We start from the raw sequence: 20,924 nt of genomic DNA on the forward strand, positions 1-20,924 counted from the left end.
ATAGAGAATAAAGAGCAGCTGTATCTAAAAAAGTAAAACACATTTTTAATAAAAAGTATTTACAAAGTTACACCAAACACACTGATACACATTATTATTTAAATAATTTGCCTTTCAAGGGTTTACACAGCCTTTAAAGGGAACCTGTCACCAGCATTTCACCTATTGAGCTTTACTTATCCCCCACTGGCCGCTGCTATCAAAAGTTCATTGCCGTTATCTCCTCTCCCAAACTCCTCCTCCGACTGCAAATAACGGTCTGCAAACATTTTGCGCTTTTTATCGTAATAATCCGGCGTCCCGTTGTACGCACATTCCAGAAGAGGACGTCAATGCACAAGCGTGAGATTTTGTGTGCTGGGGGAAGGTGAGTAACTGTCAATCAAAAGTAAGGAGGCCGGGGAAATGCGGAAACACTGGAGGAATGAAGTTATGACTCTTTTCTTATGAAGATTTGACTCTTTTCTAATGAAGATTTGACTCTTTTATGCTCATTTGCATACGGTGTGGGAACACTAAAAACTGAATACTAAAGCTACAGAGCCGACTAAGAAGACAATAACAGGTTATATAGAAATGATTTTTCACCCACTACCACCTGGTATTGCTGGTTTAATAGGTGAAATGCTGGTGACAGGTTCCCTTTAAGGATTTATTCCCATCTTGAAACATTGTGGCATATCGCTAGGAAATGCCATAACATTATGATCATGATCAGTGAAGGTCCTACCTCTGGGACCCTCACTGATCATAATGTTATGGTATCTGTTAATCCTTAAAACAAAAGGGCTGAGGTCCCTTCAACGTTTCTGTTGCATGGGGGCTGTGTTGTATTTCCCTGCATGGCATGTGGTTGGGAGAGTCGCTGTGCAAGGAAAGTGGAGTACTCTGAGGATTGGTAGTGGTCCTGGCAGTCGGCCCCCCAACTATCAGAAAGTGATGGCATATCCTAACAATATGCCTTCACTTTCCATGGGTTAATTATAAACGTATAAAAATAGCCTATTTGACAACAGTTATAAGTCTCAGTTTTATTAGTCAAAGTCATTAAAGAGACACTTGTAAAAACCTTAAAGGCTATGTACACTGTTTAGTGTAACTTTGTAATTCATTTTTATTAAAAATTTGTTTTCCTTCTTGAGATACAGCTGCTCTGTATGCTTTATGCAGAACAGCTGTATTTAGCGCTAAATCCTGTTCCAGGTTCAGTGAGAGCGGGTCCACGCAAGATCCACCTGTAAATTATCACATCTAAGTTCATATCTAAGTTCAGTGTCCTGCAGGACTGACGGATTCAGGTAATAGCGAATGATACAGCTGTTCAGTATAGAGAATACAAAGCAGCTGTATCTCAAGAAGTAAACACATTTTTAAATAAACGTATTAATAAGTTACACAAAACACGCTGGCTGCCTAGTCGATATATATCTCTCATGTTGTCTTAGTCCCAGGGTAGACAATGCTTGTGCTTATGTTCTGGCAGCTGTATTGGTTGATTCATACGAAAGCCTATCCCAGCCTACTATTGGTTTTGTGATACACCAACTGGCAGAGACTGTTTGTCACCCTTGATGTGGTAGTTCAAGCCTAGATGGAGGTATTTATACTCTATGGGGGTATTTATTGAAATGGTTTTCTCTCAATTTGACTGGTGACAAGATAAGTCACACATTTTTGCGAAAATTTGTCGAATGCCACAATTGCAAAACTGGTGTCACTTGTTTAGTAAATGTGGGCCAGAGTTTGCAATGTGACAAAATGAAACACAAACAGTTACGTGGTTGAAGTAAAATTCTTTTATTTTAAATGCTGTGGAAAATTATCACGGTCCTGAACGATCTGGCATATTCGACCTTGGCTGATCACAAATATGTTACATCACCATGACAGGCTATATTATCTGTCAAGCAGGTCCATTTGTGCCAGTTCTCCATAAACTGAAATCCTACACGGTCTCCAGATGTACTGAAAACGCACACGACAGGCAGGTACAAGTAAGCTTCACACTATTTAGTAAATCTTGGTAACTTTGAAACATTAATTTCTGTTTGCATACATTGTTATTTATGCTAAAATATTAATAACCAATTATGTTTTCCTAAAGCAGTATCAGACAATTATTGCATGTTATTGTTACACATGTATTATAGTATTCAATTAAAGAGACAGAGATTAACACTTTTAATAAAAATACAGAAGCTCATGCATGTTAACTCAGTAAGTAGGTCACAAATATCCTTTTATTGCAAAATATGCTAAATCGAGTAAACTATCGTATAAAGCTTTTATATCGAATTAATTCAAGTAAATTAAACTGATAATGTATCGGTTTATAAAAAAATATGGGGGTAATTTATCATCCTTTGTAAGCCAGTTTTCTGGTGTAGAAAAGTCACAATGGGGCCAAAAAGTCGCAAACTGCGACTTTCGGCCTTTTTACGCCACCCTCATCAGTTTTGTGGGTAGGGGCGTGTCAGGAGGATAGGGGAGTGGCCACCGAAGCCTGACAAATTTATTATAATTTATACCAGAAAACTGGCGTAAATTATAATGAAATCTATGCCAGCTCCTAGCTGTCGTAGATTTCACTCTATGGGGCGTAGCAAGTCAGCGGCCTGTGTTTGGCCCCTAGCTTGCCCCCACAGTCTGACTGCCCCCCTACCCATCGGGCAGTTAAAAAAATAATAATTAAAAGAAAGAACTATACTCACTTCTCCTCTCCTCTTCTCTCCTCTCGTTACCTCATCACTCCAGCACTGCTCATACAACCTAATTACACCAAGCAGTGTCAGATCGTTATATGCAACGCAGCACTGATGACATTTAAGGACCTTGTACGTACTAGAAGGTTGAGGGAGGCGGAGGGGAGAAGAGGAGCAGTGAAGTATGTGTTTTTTTAAATTTTATGAGCGAAGGGGCAGGGGGATAGATTACGCATTTCAATGTGGCGCACAGCCCAGACGAAAGATGCGACACATTTCTGAAGAGGCTTTCATCTCTTCTTAAAGGGGTTATCAGGACAATACAAACATAGTCTAAATCAGTTCCTTACTACATATAAACATGCTTCTCAATGTGCTTGCGTCTTAATTTTTGGATCAAAACGCCAGTTGATGCATCGGTCACGTGATCCTTTTAGTCTGTAGTTCACTGGTTCTTTATGATGTGCTGACACCACTACACGTGACCTCAGACTGCTTCCTACTTCACTCGGTGTCGGCGCATCATTCAAAATGTGACCAAAAGGGGCTGGCGCTAATGCCAATCATTAACTTTGCCAGCCCCCTTCAGAAATATTGCGCTTGTGCAGGTTATTATTGGCTGCCTGTGATGGCGGGAAGGTGTACACGGATTAGGGGTGGAAAAATTCAGGAGGACAGACAGAGGAATGTGATGGGTGAATAATATAGCAAAGCATCATGGGACGTGTAGGAAGATCCAAAGAACAGTGCGCAGTCCCGCCGACAACCAGGCTGTCTTACATCGTTTGGGAAGCAATATGGATGTAATGGTACGAACATATTAATTTATTTTTTAAGATGAAAACATTCAAATTACATTGGGTAACAAGGTTCTAGGTGTTTGGTAGATAGTTTTTTTTAAACAGAATTTACTCCAACTTTTCGTTCTATTAAGTCTGGCGTATAAAAAGGCGAGTCTTCATAAATTCCACTCATGTTCTTTGGAGAATGACTAGTCCAGACATAAAAAAAAGTACATAAGTTGCCCACAGCACCTTTTCACATTCCAAACAAGATATTTGATTTTTATGAACAAACGCTCCACTTTTCGTCTGCGTTAGATTCTATAAATGAAATCCACTATTCAATTATAGAAAAAAATTGCATTCTTTATGTCAGCAACATAAAAAATGGTAAATTTGAAGAAGACACGGGTAGGTCAAGTTTAACCTATAATCCTACTGTCACGGCTGTGGGGTATGTGGACCCACTAGGCTGCTCCGCCATAGCGGAGAAGCAGCTGGCCAAATAACAGTCTCTCAGATATGGGTACATGGGTAGAAGATCAGGCGGGTACTCGGAATAACAGACACGTGGTGAAGCAGGCACAGATGATGCTTGGCGTAGCAGATGACACTGGACGTGGCAGATGACAACAGATGTAGCAGATGAAACACACGACTCCCACAATAGGCTTAGGCTCAGGAACAAACACAGCAACAGGATACGGGAACACTGGGAGCAGGATACAACTAAGGGACCATTTGCATAGACGAACACAAGAATACAAACAACGCTCAGGCAAGGAGAGGAACGGCAAAGCCCTTTTTTAAAGTCCAGGCTTTTACTGGGTTGATTGGGAAATTTAAGACAGGTGCGCACGCTGGCCTTTAAGACCGGGAGTGAGTGCGCGCACCCTACAGGAGAGCACTGCAGTTGTGTGTGTGTTGATGTCTGAGGAGGGAGACGCTGACATGAAGATACAGTCCTGCGGCTGCCGGTAAGTGGGACGTGCCAGCGGTCAGCGACCGCGGGCATAACACCTACAGTGTTTACCCACAGGAAGGCAAAAAAAAAACACCTTAGGTAATAGCCAATTGCTTCATAATCGGGAAAAAAAATTATTTCCGCCTCTAAGTACGGCATACAGAATATTAGATCAGTGGGGGTTCAACCCTCGTCATCCCCGTCAATCAGCTGTTTTAACCCCTTAACCACCGGTGTATAATGTTTTTACGTCAATCGTTCAGGGTAGTTCTTCTGAAGCGAGGCGTTTCCACGTCGGCACTTCAGAAGAACTTTCCCCGCATCGTGCGGGGTGCTGCTGAAGCCCAGGCTGTTAATAACACCCTCAGGCTTCAGGGCAATGATCGGAGACCACTAGCAGTGTTCTCCGATCATATTTAACCCCTCAGATGCGGTGCTGAATAGCAGGCGCGGCATCTGAGTGAATTTACAGGGAGGGGGCTCCCTCTCTCATCCCACTGGCATCCCCGCGTGCATCGCAGGTTCCCGATGGATTCTATGGCAGCCTGGGGGCCTAACAAAGGCCCCCATTTCTGCCTTTAGTGATTGCCTGTTTGGCTATGCCAGAGGCATGACCTAACATGTGCCTGTCAGTTTTACACTGACCGGCAATAATACACTGCAATACCGAAGTATTGCAGTGTATTATAATAGCGATCAGAAGTTTGCACAGTAAAGTCCCCCAGTGGGACTAAAAATAAAGTAAAAAATAAAGTTTGAAATAAATAAATGTCCCAAGTAAAAAAAATTAATTAAAAAAAACACTTTTTCCCCTTACAAAATACTTTATGAAAAAAAGTAAAAAGTTACTCATATTTGGTATCGCCACGTCCGTAACGAACCCAACTATACAATGATTACATTATTTAACCCGTACGGTGAACGCCGTAAAAAATATAATAAAAAACAATGCCAGAATTGCTGTTTTCTGTTCATCCTGCCTTCAAAAGAATTTGATAAAAAGTGATCAAACCGTCGCATCTACTCAAAAATTGTACCAATACAAACTACAAGTCGTCCCGCAAAAAAAAAAAGCCCTTATACAGCTGCATCGGTCAAAAAAATAAAAAAGTTATGGCTCTTCAAATATGGCGACACAAAAGCAAATAATTTTGAAAAAAATTAGTTTTTACTGTGTAAAAGTAGGAAAACATAAACAAATCCATATAAATTTGGTATTGCCGCAATCGTAACGACCCGCTGAATAAAGTTATTATGTTATATATACCACACGGTAAACAGCGTAAAATTAAGATGCAAAATGTCAGGTTTTTTTCCAGTACCCCACTAAAAAAAGTTATTAAAAAGTTAATCAATAAATTCTATGTACCCCAAAATGGTGCTATTATAAAATACAACTTGTCCCGCAAAAAAAAGTCCTTATATAGCTATGTCGATGCAAAAATAAAAAAGTTATAGCTCTTTGAATGTGACGATGGAAAAACTTAAAAAATTGCTTGGTCATTAAGGTTTAAAATACCTTCGGTATTAACCCCTAGGCGCACGAGGACGCAACTGTACATCCATGCGGCCAGTGTCTTAAGGCACAGGGACGTACAGTTACTGCGTGGTTCCCGGTGCACGCTGTCGGCGACAGTGTGCATCGGGAGGCCAGCTGTCCCTGACAGCTGACACTCCACTGTATGCCGATCAGCGTCTTATTTCCGCTGATTCCGGCAATTAACCCCTTGATTGCGGTGATCGATTGCAATCACTGCATTCAGGGGTTTCTAGCTCATCGGCAGACCTCACAATGAAATTGTGAGGTTTGCAGATGGCTAGCATGGCGATCGGAGGCCAAGTAATGGCCTCCGTGTCTGCCATGTACGGAAGCCTATCAGGATCAGCCTCCTGATAGACTTCCTGTCAGTGACAGGACGTCACTGCCGTTCGATACACACTGTTGATGGCAGTGTCTGTGACACTGTCGGCGACAGTGTGCATCGGGTACCGGGAGGTCAGCTGTCCCTGACAGCCGACACTCCACTAGTTGCCGATCAGCGGCTCATTGCCGCTGATTTTGGCAATTAACCCGTTACATGCGGGGCTCGATTGCGATCCCCGCATGTACAGGGTTTGTAGCACATCAGCAGCCCCCATGCAATCGTGGGGGCTGCTGATGCTTGTGATGGCACCCGGGGGCCAGACAACGGCCCCCGGGTCTGCCATGTATGTCAGCCAATGAGGATCAGCCTCTGCTGGTCCTCGTAGACTAACTGTCAGAGTGACTGTGACGTCACACTGACAGTTGGAATACGTTACACTACCTAGGTAGTGTCATGTATTCTAGCAGCGATCAGAGCTGCAGGTAAAAAAAGAAAGTGTAAAAAGTAAAGAAAAAATAAAAAAAAAATTAATAAAAATGTTTTACAAAAATGTAAAAATAAAATATTTTTTTTTCCTATAATAAGTCTCTTATTATAGGGAAAAAATGAAACCGTTAAAAAAAAGTACACATATTTGGTATGACCGCATTCGTAACGACCCAATCTGTAAAACTATAATGTTATTTTTACCGCACGGTGAACGCCGCAAAAAAAAATAAACTAAAAACAATGCCAGAATCACTATTTTTTGGTCACCACCCCTCCCAAAATATACAATAAAAAGTGATCAAAAAGTCGCATGAACCCGGAAATAGTACCAATAAAAACTACAACCCGTCCCGCAAAAAACAAGCCCTTACACCGCTTTTTTGACTGAAAAATAAAAAAGTTACGGCTCTCAGAATATGGTGACACAGAAAATTAATTATTTTATAAAGAAGTGATTTTATTGTGCAAACGCTGCAAAACTTAAAAAAAACGATATACATATGGTATCGCCGTAATCGTACCGACCCGCAGAATAAAGTAAAATTGTCATTTATAGCGCATTATGAACGCTGTAAGAAATAAAGAATTTAAGCCGCCAAAATCACTGTTTTTGGCCACCAAAGCTCTAAATAAAATGTAATAAAAAGTGATCAAAAGCATGTACCAAAAAATGGTACCAATAAAAACTACAGCTCGTCCTGCCAAAAATAAACACTCACACCGCTTAATTCATGGAAAAATAATAAAGTTATGGCGTTTGGAAGCCGGGGAGTGAAAAACTAAAATGGAAAAGCAAAAAAGGATCAGTCCTGCAAAGTGTAATTAATTTCTATTAAAAAAATAAATTATTACCACATGTGGGGTATTGTCATACTCGGGAGAGATTGCGTTACAAATTTTGGGCGACTTTTTCTCCTTTATCCCTTGTGAAAATGAAAAAATTCAACATTTTAGTGGACAAAAATGTTTAGATTTATTTTCACGGCCTAATTCTACTAAATTCTGCAAAAAGACCTGTGTGGTATAAATGCTTACTAAACATTTTGTTCCCTCCAGGGGGTTGCAATCGCGACATGGCACTAAAAACCAATACAGCAAAATCTGCGCTCCAAAATCCAAATGGCGCTCCCTCCCTTCTGAGCGCTGCCATGGGTCCAAACAGCAGTTTATTACCACATATGGGGTATTTCCGTAATCGGGAGAAGATGCTTTACAAATGTTGGGGTGAATTTTCTTCTTTATTCCTTGTAAATATTAAAAAGTCTATGTTATTTCAGAAAAAAAAGTAGATTTTCATTTTCACAGACTAACTCCAATAAATATAGAAAAATACCTGTGGGGTCAAAGTGCTAACTATACCCCTAGATAAATTCCTTGAGGGGTCTAGTTTCCAAAATGGGGTCACTTTTGGGGAGTTTCCACTGTTTTGGCACCACAAGACCTCTTGAAACTCGACATGGTGCCTAAAATATAATATAAAAATAAGCAGGCCCCAAAATCCACTAGGTGATCCTTGGCTTCTGAGGCCGGTGTTTCGGTCCATTACCGCACTAGGGCCACATGTGGGATATTTCTAAAAACTGCAGGACCTGGGCAATAAATATTGGGTTGTATTTCTCTGGTACTCTTTTAATAGAAAAATATAAAACATTACAAAATAAAAGGTACATACAAAACATACAGTGAAGGAAATAAGTATTTGATCCCTTGCTGATTTTGTAAGTTTGCCCACTCTCAAAGACATGAACAGTCTAGAATTTTTAGGCTAGGTTAATTTTACCAGTGAGAGATAGATTATATTAAAAAAAAAAAAACAGAAAATCACATAGTCTAAATTATATATATTTATTTACATTGTGCACAGAGAAATAAGTATTTGATCCCCTACCAACCATTAAGAGTTCAGCCTCCTCCAGACCAGTTACACGCTCCAAATCAACTTGGTGCCTGCATTAAAGACAGCTGTCTTACATGGTCACCTGTAGAGATGAGCGAACCGGGACAACCGAACCCGGTTTCGGTCCGAACTTCCGGTAAAGTTCGGTTCGCAGCGAATCCGAACTTCACCGGGTTCGGCCGAACCCGTTTTGACCGAACCCGGTCAAAAACATTATACAAATCGGCAGCCACTTATCTCTATCAATCACTGATAGAGAAAAGAGGCTGCTGATTAAAAATAAAATAAAAAGCATTTCATACGTACCCGGTCGTTGTCTTGTTGACGAGTCCCTCTTCTTCCTCCAGTCCGACCTTTTCTGACGCGGCAGCCTGTGATTGGCTGCAGAGGCCTCTGCAGCCTGTGATTGGCTGCAGAGGCCGCGGCAGCCTGTGATTGGCTGCAGCGCTCACAAGGCTGCATCGTCATCAAGGAATGTCGGGCCGGATGTCGAGAGGGACGCGTCACCAAGGCAACGGCCAGGAGACCGGACTGGAGGAAGCAGAAAGTTCTCGGTAAGTATGAACGTCTTTTTTTTTACAGGTACTGTGATCGGTAGTCACTGTCCATGGTACTGAAACAGTTACTGCCGATCAGTTAACTCTTTCAGCACCCTGAACAGTGACTATTTAGTGTATGTGCACACACACTAATTACGTCCGTAAATGACGGACGTATTTCGGCCGCAAGTACCGGACCGAACACAGTGCAGGGAGCCGGGCTCCTAGCATCATACTTATGTACGATGCTAGGAGTCCCTGCCTCTCTGCAGGACAACTGTCCCGTACTGTAATCATGTTTTCAGTAAGGGACAGTAGTTCCACGGAGAGGCAGGGACTCCTAGCATCGTACATAAATATGATGCTAGGAGCCCGGCTCCCTGCAGGGTGTTCGGTCCGGTACTTGCGGCCGAAATACGTCCGTCAATTACGGACGTAATTAGTGTGTGTGCACATACCCTTACTGACGTCGCCTAGCAACGCTGCCGTAATGACGGGTGCACACATGTAGCCACCCGTCATTACGGGGCCTCATGCACACGACCATAAAAACACCCGTTATCACGGGTCGTAATTACGACCCGAAATAGCGGGCCCATAGACTTCTGTTAGCCACGGGTACCTTCCCGTTTTCTCACGGGAAGGTGCCCGTGCCGTTAAAAAGATAGAACATGTTCTATTTTTTTATTTTACGGGCCGTGCTCGTAATTACGACTCGTAAGTACGAGCACGGCCGGCCGGCCACGGGCAGCCGGCCGCTTTTGCGAACCGTGCTGTCATTATAATTATAGCAGCACGGCCCGTAAAATAGAAAAATAGAACATGTTCTATTTTTTTAACGGCACGGGCACCTTCCCGTGAGAATACGGAAAGGTACCCGTGGGTAACAGAAGTCTATGAGCCCGTTATTGCGGGTCGTAATTACGACCCGCAATAACGGGTGTTTTTACGGTCGTGTGCATGATGGGAGCACGGCTCGGAAAAACGAACGGCTGCCCGTGCTCATCTCCTGAAATAATCTGTGCTGCCTTAAACTCTGTGGACAGGTCAGGATCCTGTTTCTTTTAAATGCTGCTAGGGAACCCGCTCGATCCACTATATAAGGCTACGCTACAGTGCAGCATTTAAAAGAAACAGGATCCTGACCTGTCCACAGAGTTTAAGGCAGCACAGAGTATTTCAGGAGATGAGCGTGCAGATTCAGTGCTGTTGTGAACTCTGCTCTTACCATTACGTAGCTCTCAGTCTGTTATCTCTCCTCCACTCCTGTCCTCAAGAACACCTTCACATGATTGGCAAGTCACCACGTAATGGTAAGAGCAGAGTTCACAGCAGCACAGAGTATTTCAGGAGATGAGCGTGCGGATCTTGTGCGTGGTGGTGACTTGCCAATCATGTGAACGTGTTATAGAGGACAGGAGTGGAGGAGATGTAACAGACTGAGCTACGTAATGGTAAGAACAGAGTTCACAGCAGCACAGAGTATTTCAGGAGAGGAGCGTGCAGATTCAGTGCTGCTGTGAACTCTGCTCTTACCATTACGTAGCTCAGTCTGTTACCTCTCCTCCACTCCTGTCCTCAATAACACCTTCACGTGATTGGCAAGTCACCACCCCGCACAAGATCCGCACGCTCATCTCCTGAAATACTCTGTGCTGCTGTGAACTCTGCTCTTACCATTACGTGGTGACTTGCCAATCATGTGAAGGTGTTCTGGAGGACAGGAGTGGAGGAGAGGTAACAGACTGAGAGCTACGTAATGGTAAGAGCAGAGTTCGCAGCAGCACTGAATCTGCACGCTCATCTCCTGAAATACTCTGTGCTGCCTTAAACTCTATGGACAGGTCAGGATCCTGTTTCTTTTAAATGCTGCACTGTAGCGCAGCCGTATATAGTGGATCGAGCGGGTTCCCCAGCAGCATTTAAAAGAAACCGTGTTTGTGTATGTGTGTGTTTGTGTATATATGTGTGTTTGGGTATGTGACTTTGTCTGTTTTTGTTTTTATATGTGTGTGTGTGTATATATGGGTGTGTTTGTGTATATGTGTTTTGTGTATATGTTTGTGTATATATGGGTGTATTTGTGTATATGTTTGTGTGTAGATGTTTGTGTGTGTTTTTGTATGTGTATATGGGTGTGTGTTTGTGTGTATATATGGGTGTGTTTGTGTATATGTGTTTGTGTATATGTGTGTTTGGGTATGTGTGTTTTTGTTTGTATATGTGTTTGTGTATATGTGTTCGTGTATGTGTGTATATCTGTGTGTGTGTGTGTTTGGATATGTGTGTTTTTGTTTGTATATGTGTGAGTTTGTGTATATGTGCGTGTTTGTCTGTTTATGTGTGTGTGTATATCTTGTTGTGTTTGTGTATATATGTGTGTGTCTGTGTATGGTTGTTTGTTTGTGTGTGCGTGTATATATGTGTGTAGGTGAGTAGAAGTATTGGTATTGTTCACATTGATAACTGTTTTTTTATGTTGTTGCAGATTTTGATGTACCGATTGGACTACATCTACGATTCGTTGGACTACTGCGTAGATCTGCGTTTTTTCAAATTTTAATAAAATGGTTAACGAGGGTTTTGTTGGGGATTTCTTATTTCAATAAAAAAGAATTGTCTTTGTGTTTTTTTTTTCAAACTTTATTAGTGCCTAGATAATGGCAGTTGGCTGATTGACAGCGTCCATTATTAAGGCGGTACTTAGTGTTAGCCGGTGCAGAGGCTAGCACTAACCACCCATTATTACCCCGGTACCCACCACCACCAGGGGTGCCGGGAAGAGCTTGGTACGATCCAGTACCCGACCATCTGTTGTGATGGTCGGGTACTGGGGCGGCCGTAGGCTGGTATTATGAGGCTGGGAAGGGCCAAAATCAGTGGACCTTCCCACCCTTGTAATGCTAGGCTGCTGCTGCTGTGTTGTATCGGGCTGGTTATAAAAATGGGGGGGACCCCCACGTCGTTTTTTTTTGGGAATTTAACAAATTTAGCAATAGACGGGTCCCCCACATTTTTAATAACCAGCCATATACAAGGCCGCAGCAGTCTGGCATTACATGGGTGGGAAGGGCCACTGGTTTTGTCCATTCCCAGGCTAATAACACTGTGTTGTATGTGGCTGGTTATGATAAATTGGGTGGAACCCCATGTCTTTTTAAAAAAAAAAATGTAAATAAATAAATAATTTAAAAAAATGACGTGGGGTCCCCCCCACTTTTATAACCAGCCAGATACAACACAGCAGCAGCAGCCTAGCATTACAAGGGTGGGAAGGTCCACTGTTTTTGGCCCTTCCCAGCCTCATAATACCAGCCTGCGGCCGCCCCAGGGCCCGACCATCACAACAGATGGTCGGGTACTGGATCGTACCTGGCTCTTCCCGGCACCCCTGGTGGTTTTGGGTACCGGGGTAATAATGGTGGTTAGTGTTAGCCTCTGCACCGGCTAACACTAAGCCTCGCATTAGTAATGGATGTTGTCACTCAGACAGCGGCCATTACTAAAGTGGTAATAATAAAATTTGAAAAGACAAAGATATAGATAAAATATTTTATTGAAATAAAGCACCCCCAACACAACCCTCATTAACCATTTTATTGTAGAAAAAAAACCGTCATCGAAGTAGTCCTCGAAACCGACGTAGTCCAAACACCAAACCTGTAAAAAAATAAAAAAATGAAATAAAACATGTTGTAGGCTTAGATTCAGTTTAACCCCTTCCCCCTGCTGGCATTCTGGGCCCTAATGTCCAAGCGATTTTTTACATTTTTCCATTGTCACATTCGAAGAGCTGTAACTTTTTTATTTTTGCGTCGGCATAGCTGTATAAGGTCTTGTTTTTTGCGGGACAACTTGCAGTTTTTATTGGTACCATTTGAGAGTAGATGCGACTTTTTGATCACTTTCTATCACATTTTTTTTAAGTCAGGATTAACAGAAAACAGCAATTTTTCCATCGTTTTTTATTTTATTTTTTACGACGTTCACCGTGCGGGTTAAATAATGTAACAGCTTTATAGTCGGGGTCGTTACGGACGCGGCGATACCAAATATGTGTAACTTTTTTGCTTTATTGTAGTTTTTTTTAATAGTAAAGCATTTTGTAAGGGGAAAAGCTGGGTTTTTCATTTTTTTTTTTTTCACTTTTTTTTTTAATTAACTTTATTAAACTTTTTTTTACTTTTTTACTAGTCCCACTAGGGGACTTCCCTATCCTCCGATCGCTATTATAATACACTGCAATACTTTTGTATTGCAGTGTATTACTGCCTGTCCGTTTAAAACGGACAGGCATCTGCTAGGTCATGCCTGCGGCATGATCTAGCAGGCATTCGCTGCAGGCAGACCTGGGGGTCTTTATTAGACCCCCGGCTGCCATAGAAGACACAGACACTCGGCGATTTTATCGCCGGGTGTCAGTGAGATGAGAGGGAGCTCCCTCCCTCTCTGCAAAACCATTCAGATGCGGTGCTCGCTATTGTGCACCGCATCTGAAGGGTTAAACGGGTGAGATCGATACTAATATCGATCTCACCCAGCAGAGCAGGGACGCCCCCAGCCCTCAGCTGCTTCTGGCAGCTGAGAGCAGGGAGATTTCACGGCTCCCTGCTCTGTTTACTTTATTCTAATGCAGCGACGTAGTTTGGCGGCGCTCTAGAATAAAGCCCACTAATGACCGCCGTAAAAAGACGTATCGGCGGTCATTAAGGGGTTAATGTGTGATACTGACTGTTATACCATGTATAGAAGCCTGCCGCAAAGTTGACTTAGATACAGGGCGCCAGCAGACAGTATCATACATGGCCATACATACATATATACAAATATACATACATATATACAAACATACATACATATATACAAGCATGCACATATATACATGCAAATATACATACATGCAAACATACACACATATATACATGCAAACTATCATACATACATGCATACACACACACATGAAAACATACATACATACAAACAAACATGCAAAGATACATACATACATATATACAAGCATGCACAAATATACATGCAAACATAAATACATGCAAACATAATTACATACATGCACATATATATAAACATACATGCAAACATACATGCAAAAATAAAAACATGCAAACATACATACATGCACATATATACATACATACATGACAACATACATACAAACATACATGACAACATACATACATGCAAACATACATACATGCAAACATACATACACACATGCAAACATATATACATGCAAATATACATACAAACATGCACATGTATACATACATGCCAACATACATGCAAACATACATGCACATATATACATACATACATGACAACATACATACATGCAAATATACATACATACACACATGCACATATATACATACATGCCAACATACATGCACATATATACATACATGACAACATACATACATACATGACAACATACATACATATATATATATACACACATGCAAATATACATACATTCATGCAAACATACATGCAAACATACATACATACATACAAATATACATACACACATGCACATATATACATACATGACAACATACATACATACATGACAACATACATGCAAAAATACATACATGCAAACATACATACATGCAAATATATACATGCAAATATACATACAAACATGCACATATATACATACATGCCAACATACATGCAAACATACATGCACAGATATACATACATGCCAACATACATACATGCCAAAAAATAATAATAATACGTTCATACTTACTTTCCTCCTGTCCTGCCTCCAGCGATGACGTTTCATTCATGTCGCCGCTGCAGCCTGTGATTGGCTGCAGAGGCGGTCACGTGGGATGAAGCGTCATCCTGACGTGCGTGACCGCCACTACAGCCTGTGATTGGCTGCAGCGGCGAAAGGGATGAAACGTCATCGCTGGAGGCCGGACAGGAGGAAAGTAAGTACGAACGTATAATTTTTATTTTTTTATTACATTTAAATGGTATTTTCCGCGCGCCGAGCATGTACTGTGAAGGTTGCTGAAAGAGTTAGTGCAGCCCATTAACTCTATCAGCACCCTGGACAGTAGCATGCTCGGCGCACGTAAGTGACAGGTTCGGTCAGAACTAGTTCGGTCCGAACCGAACTTTTTTGTGAAATTCGGCGAACTAGCCGAACCGAACTTTTGATAAGTTCGCTCATCTCTAGTCACCTGTATAAAAGTTCCTGTCCACAGACTCAATTAATCAGTCTGACTCTAACCTCTACAACATGAGCAAGACCAAAGAGCTTTCTAAGGATGTCAGGGACAAGATCATAGACCTGCACAAGGCTGGAATGGGCTATAAAACCATAAGTAAGACGCTGGGTGTGAAGGAGACAACTGTTGGTGCAATAGTAAGAAAATGGAAGACATACAAAATGACTGTCAATCGACATCGATCTGGGGCTCCATGCAAAATCTCACCTCGTGGGGTATCCTTGATCCTGAGGAAGGTGAGAGCTCAGCCGAAAACTACACGGGGGGAACTTGTTAATGATCTCAAGGCAGCTGGGACCACAGTCACCAAGAAAACCATTGGTAACACATTACGCCGTAATGGATTAAAATCCTGCAGTGCCCGCAAGGTCCCCCTGCTCAAGAAGGCACATGTACAGGCCCATCTGAAGTTTGCAAATGAACATCTGGATGATTCTGAGAGTGATTGGGAGAAGGTGCTGTGGTCAGATGAGACTAAAATTGAGCTCTTTGGCATTAACTCAACTCGCCGTGTTTGGAGGAAGAGAAATGCTGCCTATGACCCAAAGAACACCGTCCCCACTGTCAAGCATGGAGGTGGAAACATTATGTTTTGGGGGTGTTTCTCTGCTAAGGGCACAGGACTACTTCACCGCATCAATGGGAGAATGGATGGAGCCATGTACCGTCAAATCCTGAGTGACAACCTCCTTCCCTCCACCAGGACATTAAAAATGGCTCGTGGCTGGGTCTTCCAGCACGATAATGACCCGAAACATACAGCCAAGGCAACAAAGGAGTGGCTCAAAAAGAAGCACATTAAGGTCATGGAGTGGCCTAGCCAGTCTCCAGACCTTAATCTCATCGAAAACTTATGGAGGGAGCTGAAGATCCGAGTTGCCAAGCGACAGCCTCGAAATCTTAATGATTTACAGATGATCTGCAAAGAGGAGTGGGCCAAAATTCCATCGAACATGTGTGCAAACCTCATCATCAACTACAAAAAACATCTGACTGCTGTGCTTGCCAGCAAGGGTTTTGCCACCAAGTATTAAGTCTTGTTTGCCAAAGGGATCAAATACTTATTCTCTGTGCACAATGCAAATAAATATATATAATTGTGACAATGTGATTTTCTGTTTTTTTTTAAATATAATCTATCTCTCACTGGTAAAATTAGCAAGGGATCAAATACTTATTTCCTTCACTGTATGTACATTTCTGTACATCACAATTTACCCAGCCGGGCCCTTCTTACATACATCCCCATGCATACATAACGATAATCCCATACTCATTCATAGACATACACATTCATACCCCCCAACCCCAAGAAAACATAACTATAACACTATATACAACATAGTCTAAAAAATACGCCAACCAATGGCCCCCTAAAAAAAACACATATATAAAACAAAATAAATAATCATCACAATAATAATAGAATATCAAAATAATAATAATAATAAAAAACTCTAAAAATAAAAAAAGTTACCATCCCATGGTGCACTTACTTCAGTGCACCATGTAAATGAAAAGAACAAAACCCAAAAAACAACAAAATTTACTCAAAAAAACAAAAATATAAATTTATTTTTATTTTTTTTAATTTATTTTTTTATTAACTTATCCACATTCATACCTAACCTTGTACATACTAACTTATCCATCACCACCCATCACCTCCCCCAACCAGCATCACGCCTCATGTCCTTCCATGTCCGCATAGTTCAGATGCTGGCCCCCACCACCCAACACATCACCCACCCAGCCCGATCCCACGTCTCATGTCCTCCTCACGTCCACGTAGTCCAGAATCGGGCTGGGCACACCCCCAGGCCCCCCACCCCACCTATCTACTGTCCATCTTACCTAAACATTCACACAAACCCATGCATACACCTATACACCATATAATCCTACCGACACATAACTATAACAAAATATCATACTGTATACATAAACCCGAAAACCTAAGTTTGGCTGCTTGTAAGCCCTTTTTCTGTCTCCAAAAAGCTCAAAACAAAAACCTACTTGTGCTTACTCAGCCCATCACCAGAGGAGAGAGAGAGGAAAGCCCCCCTAGAGCACCAGCCCAGAGGCCAAAGCCAACCCCCAACCACCACCCCGGTCCCTATCGCTAAACCTATCCTGCTTGCCCTATCTCTATCCCTTATTACTTTATAAACTAATCTGTCCCTCCTGCTGTCTCTCATTCTGTCCCTATCGCTATTTCCCGGTGTCATGGCCAGGTGCAGACCCCCACCTCCAGTCTAATAACCAGGGGCACTCCCTCCCCTCCCCCTGAAGGTTGGTTCCACCTAGGGCACCCTAAAATTGAAGCCCCTCCAAAGTCGAGAGGCCTTGGATGCACCCAGTTTCTCAACCTCCAGAGACCGGACCTTTGCCAGGTCACCCATGATATTCCTACACACCTCGTCCTCCAGGAGGATTTTACACTGAGTCGATACTAAGCACCGTGCGTTCCACGTGAAATACCTGATCACTAAACTAACTAAAAAAGAAGTGCAATGATCCCTTCCACCCAGGACTCCGAATGCCCCATAGGCCCAACCAGCATAGCAGAGGTTGGTCAGACCGGGCCAACCGATGGAGGCACCCACCCGTTTGTAAACCTCTGCATTGAAGGGACACTGAAGCAAGAAATGGTCCATGCTTTCCAGCGTGTCATCGCACTCCTCCCGAGGACAACCTCTTTCATCAGAGTTTCTGAACTTCAGATTGCCCCTTACATACAGCCTCCCATGGAAGCAGCGCCAAGCCAGATCCCAAAACTTCTGGGGAATCCTCACAGAGTTTAAAAGTTTTAATCCCACCCCGAGGTCGCTACTTGGGCAGTCAATGAGCGCCAGGGGCTTCTGGAAGCAGGTCAACAAGACCTTTCTGTCAAGAAATTTTCTCGACATGGTCTTGATCTCCCTCGCCTCCAGACCCCACCGACGAACAACCTTCAGAACCGGGGCGGCATAAGCCGGGAGGTGCCCATGGGGTACACGCAGGTCTTTCGCTTGGCCTCCTGTCTCCCATTCCTGGAAGAAAGGCCGAAACCATCACCTGCAGGAGGATATCCACAGAGGAGCCCTTTCTCTTTCAAAGAGGTTCGCCAAATTAATTTTAATGAAGGTGTTTACTAGAAACACCACTGGGTTAACCATACCTAACCCACTTAGTTTCCTCGGTAGGTAAGTAACCTCCCTCTTGATTAGGTTAAGCCTGTTTCCCCATAACAGTTGGAAGAACAGGCTATAGACCCGAGTCCAGAGAGGCTCTGGCAACATGCACACGCTGCCAAGGTAGAGCAACATGGGCATCAGGTAAGCCTTGGCCAGGTGAACCCTTTCCCTAAGGGACAAAGACCATCCCTTCCATTGGCCAACCTTCTGGGCAGCTATTGATAGCCTACCTTCCCAGTTTTTCTTGGGGTAATCACCCGGGCCAAATTCAATGCCTAAGATTTTAGCAGACCCTTTGGGCTCTGGGAGGGTGTCTGGGACATCAAAACTAGGATCCCCTCCCCCCAGCCAGAGACTTTCACACTTGTCCCGGTTGATCCTGGACCCAGATGCCCGTGAGTAGCGCTCAACTTCTGACATCACCCACTCCACCTCCCCTCTCGAGGAGACAAAGATAGTGACGTCATCCGCGTACGCAACCACCCTCTGAGTGGCTTCCGGCTCCTCCAAGTCCATCCCCACCCCCGCCAATGGCCCACGATCGAGCCGCCTAAGAAAGGGGTCGATCGCGAAAACATACAGCAAGGGGCTTAAGGGACAACCCTGGCGGACACCAGACCCAACCTCAAAGGGGGTTCCAGTCCAACCGTTCACCAGTGCAAAAGACTCAGTCCCAGCGTATAGGGTCTGGAGCCAATTAACGAACTCACCCGGTAGGCCATACCTCAGAAGGACTGACCATAGGTACTTGTGATTCACCCGGTCAAAAGCTTTGGCCTGATCCAAGGACAGCATGTACCCCTCCCATCGGCCAGAATGTCCCTGCTCCACTGCCTCTCTGACACTGAGGACAGCACTAAAGGTGCTGCGGCCTGGAACAGAGCAATGCTGGGCCGACGAAAGGAGCCGGGGTGCAAACTTCACCAGCCGATTAAACAGTACTTTTGCGGGAACCTTTCTGTCCGTATTGAGGAGCGCTATGGGACGCCAGTTCTCAATACGGGTCGAATCCTTACCCTTTGACAGAAAGATCAAGGCCGACTTGCCCATTGACTTTGGCAGAGCGCCCGAGGAGAGGCACTCATTAAAAACCACAGTCAAGAGGGGAACTAAGGTTCCCTTAAAAGCCTTATAAAACTCAGATGTTAAGCCATCTGGGCCTGGCGACTTTTTGATGGCCAACCCATCAATCGCCAGCATCACTTCCTCTTCCTTGATCGACTCTGTCAAAACACCAAGCGAGGGGTCTGCTCCTGGCTCAGGGATGGTTTCAGCCAGGAAAGCCGACATTTCGTCTCGGTTTAGATCCTGCTCACCCAAAAGCTGCGAATAAAAGGATCTGATGACCTCCAGGATCTCTAATTTGGATCTCATCAGGGAGCCTGTACTATCTACCAGTCCTGTCACCACCTTACGACTCACTGACATCTTGCAGTTCTTGTAAGGGTCGGGCGAGCGGTACCTCCCGAAATCCCATTCAAGAACCAAAGACGTGTGCCTATCATATTGGCATCTTTTGAGCAGAGCTTTCACCACGGAGATTTACTCACGGCTACCTCCGGTTGAGACTAGATGTTCGAGTTTCCTCCTCATGTCTTGATACAGGCGATACCTGCTCATAGACCTGAGGCACGAGATCTGACGGAAAAACTCAGCCACCCGTTCTTTGAACACCTCCCACCACTCAGACTTAGTACCACCTAGATCCAATAAAGGTACCTGGCTCTGAAGAAAATCCTCGAAGGCCTGTCTTATCTCTGCTTCTTCCAGGAGAGTAGAATTCAGCCTCCATATACCTCTTCCCATCTGGAGGGACTCTGCAACATTCAAAGAAAACATAATCATACAGTGATCGGAGAACTCCACCTCAACGGCGGACACTGCCGAAGAGATGGCGTCCTCCTTTAAAAAAAACCTGTCTATCCTGGACCTACGACTACCACTATGATAGGTGAACCCCGAGTGGCCTGGGGTATACCGAATGTGGATGTCCTCCAGGCGAGCATCACTAGCTATTCTATTCAACTCGACACTATCATAGGCCAGTACCTTTCTGGAACCTCCTCTGTCTTGGGGCCTAACAACAGTGTTAAAGTCCCCTCCAAAAATGACTTGTCGGCCTGTAAAAAGGAAGGGCTTAATCCTCATGAAGAGACTTTTCCGGTCCCACTTTGTCTGGGGACCGTAGATGTTAATGAGTCTTAGTTCTTGTCCCCTCATGAGAACATCTAAGATCAAGCACCGCCC

The 20,924-nt window shown here is 43.5% G+C and overlaps 1 protein-coding gene across 1 annotated transcript in view; it reads right to left on the reverse strand.

Annotated features, from left to right (window-relative positions):
• GLRB (glycine receptor beta) overlaps window positions 1–20,482 on the reverse strand; it is a 241,980-nt gene extending 221,498 nt beyond the window's left edge. The window contains exon 1 of the mRNA XM_075860311.1: window positions 20,397–20,482. The gene's annotated coding sequence lies outside the window, so the exon portion shown is untranslated. The remainder of the gene's footprint in view (window positions 1–20,396) is intronic.
• Between the last annotated feature and the right edge of the window lie 442 nt (window positions 20,483–20,924).

This window comes from Rhinoderma darwinii, chromosome 1, assembly GCF_050947455.1.
Source record: "Rhinoderma darwinii isolate aRhiDar2 chromosome 1, aRhiDar2.hap1, whole genome shotgun sequence".
NCBI classification, from domain to species: Eukaryota; Metazoa; Chordata; class Amphibia; order Anura; family Rhinodermatidae; genus Rhinoderma; species Rhinoderma darwinii.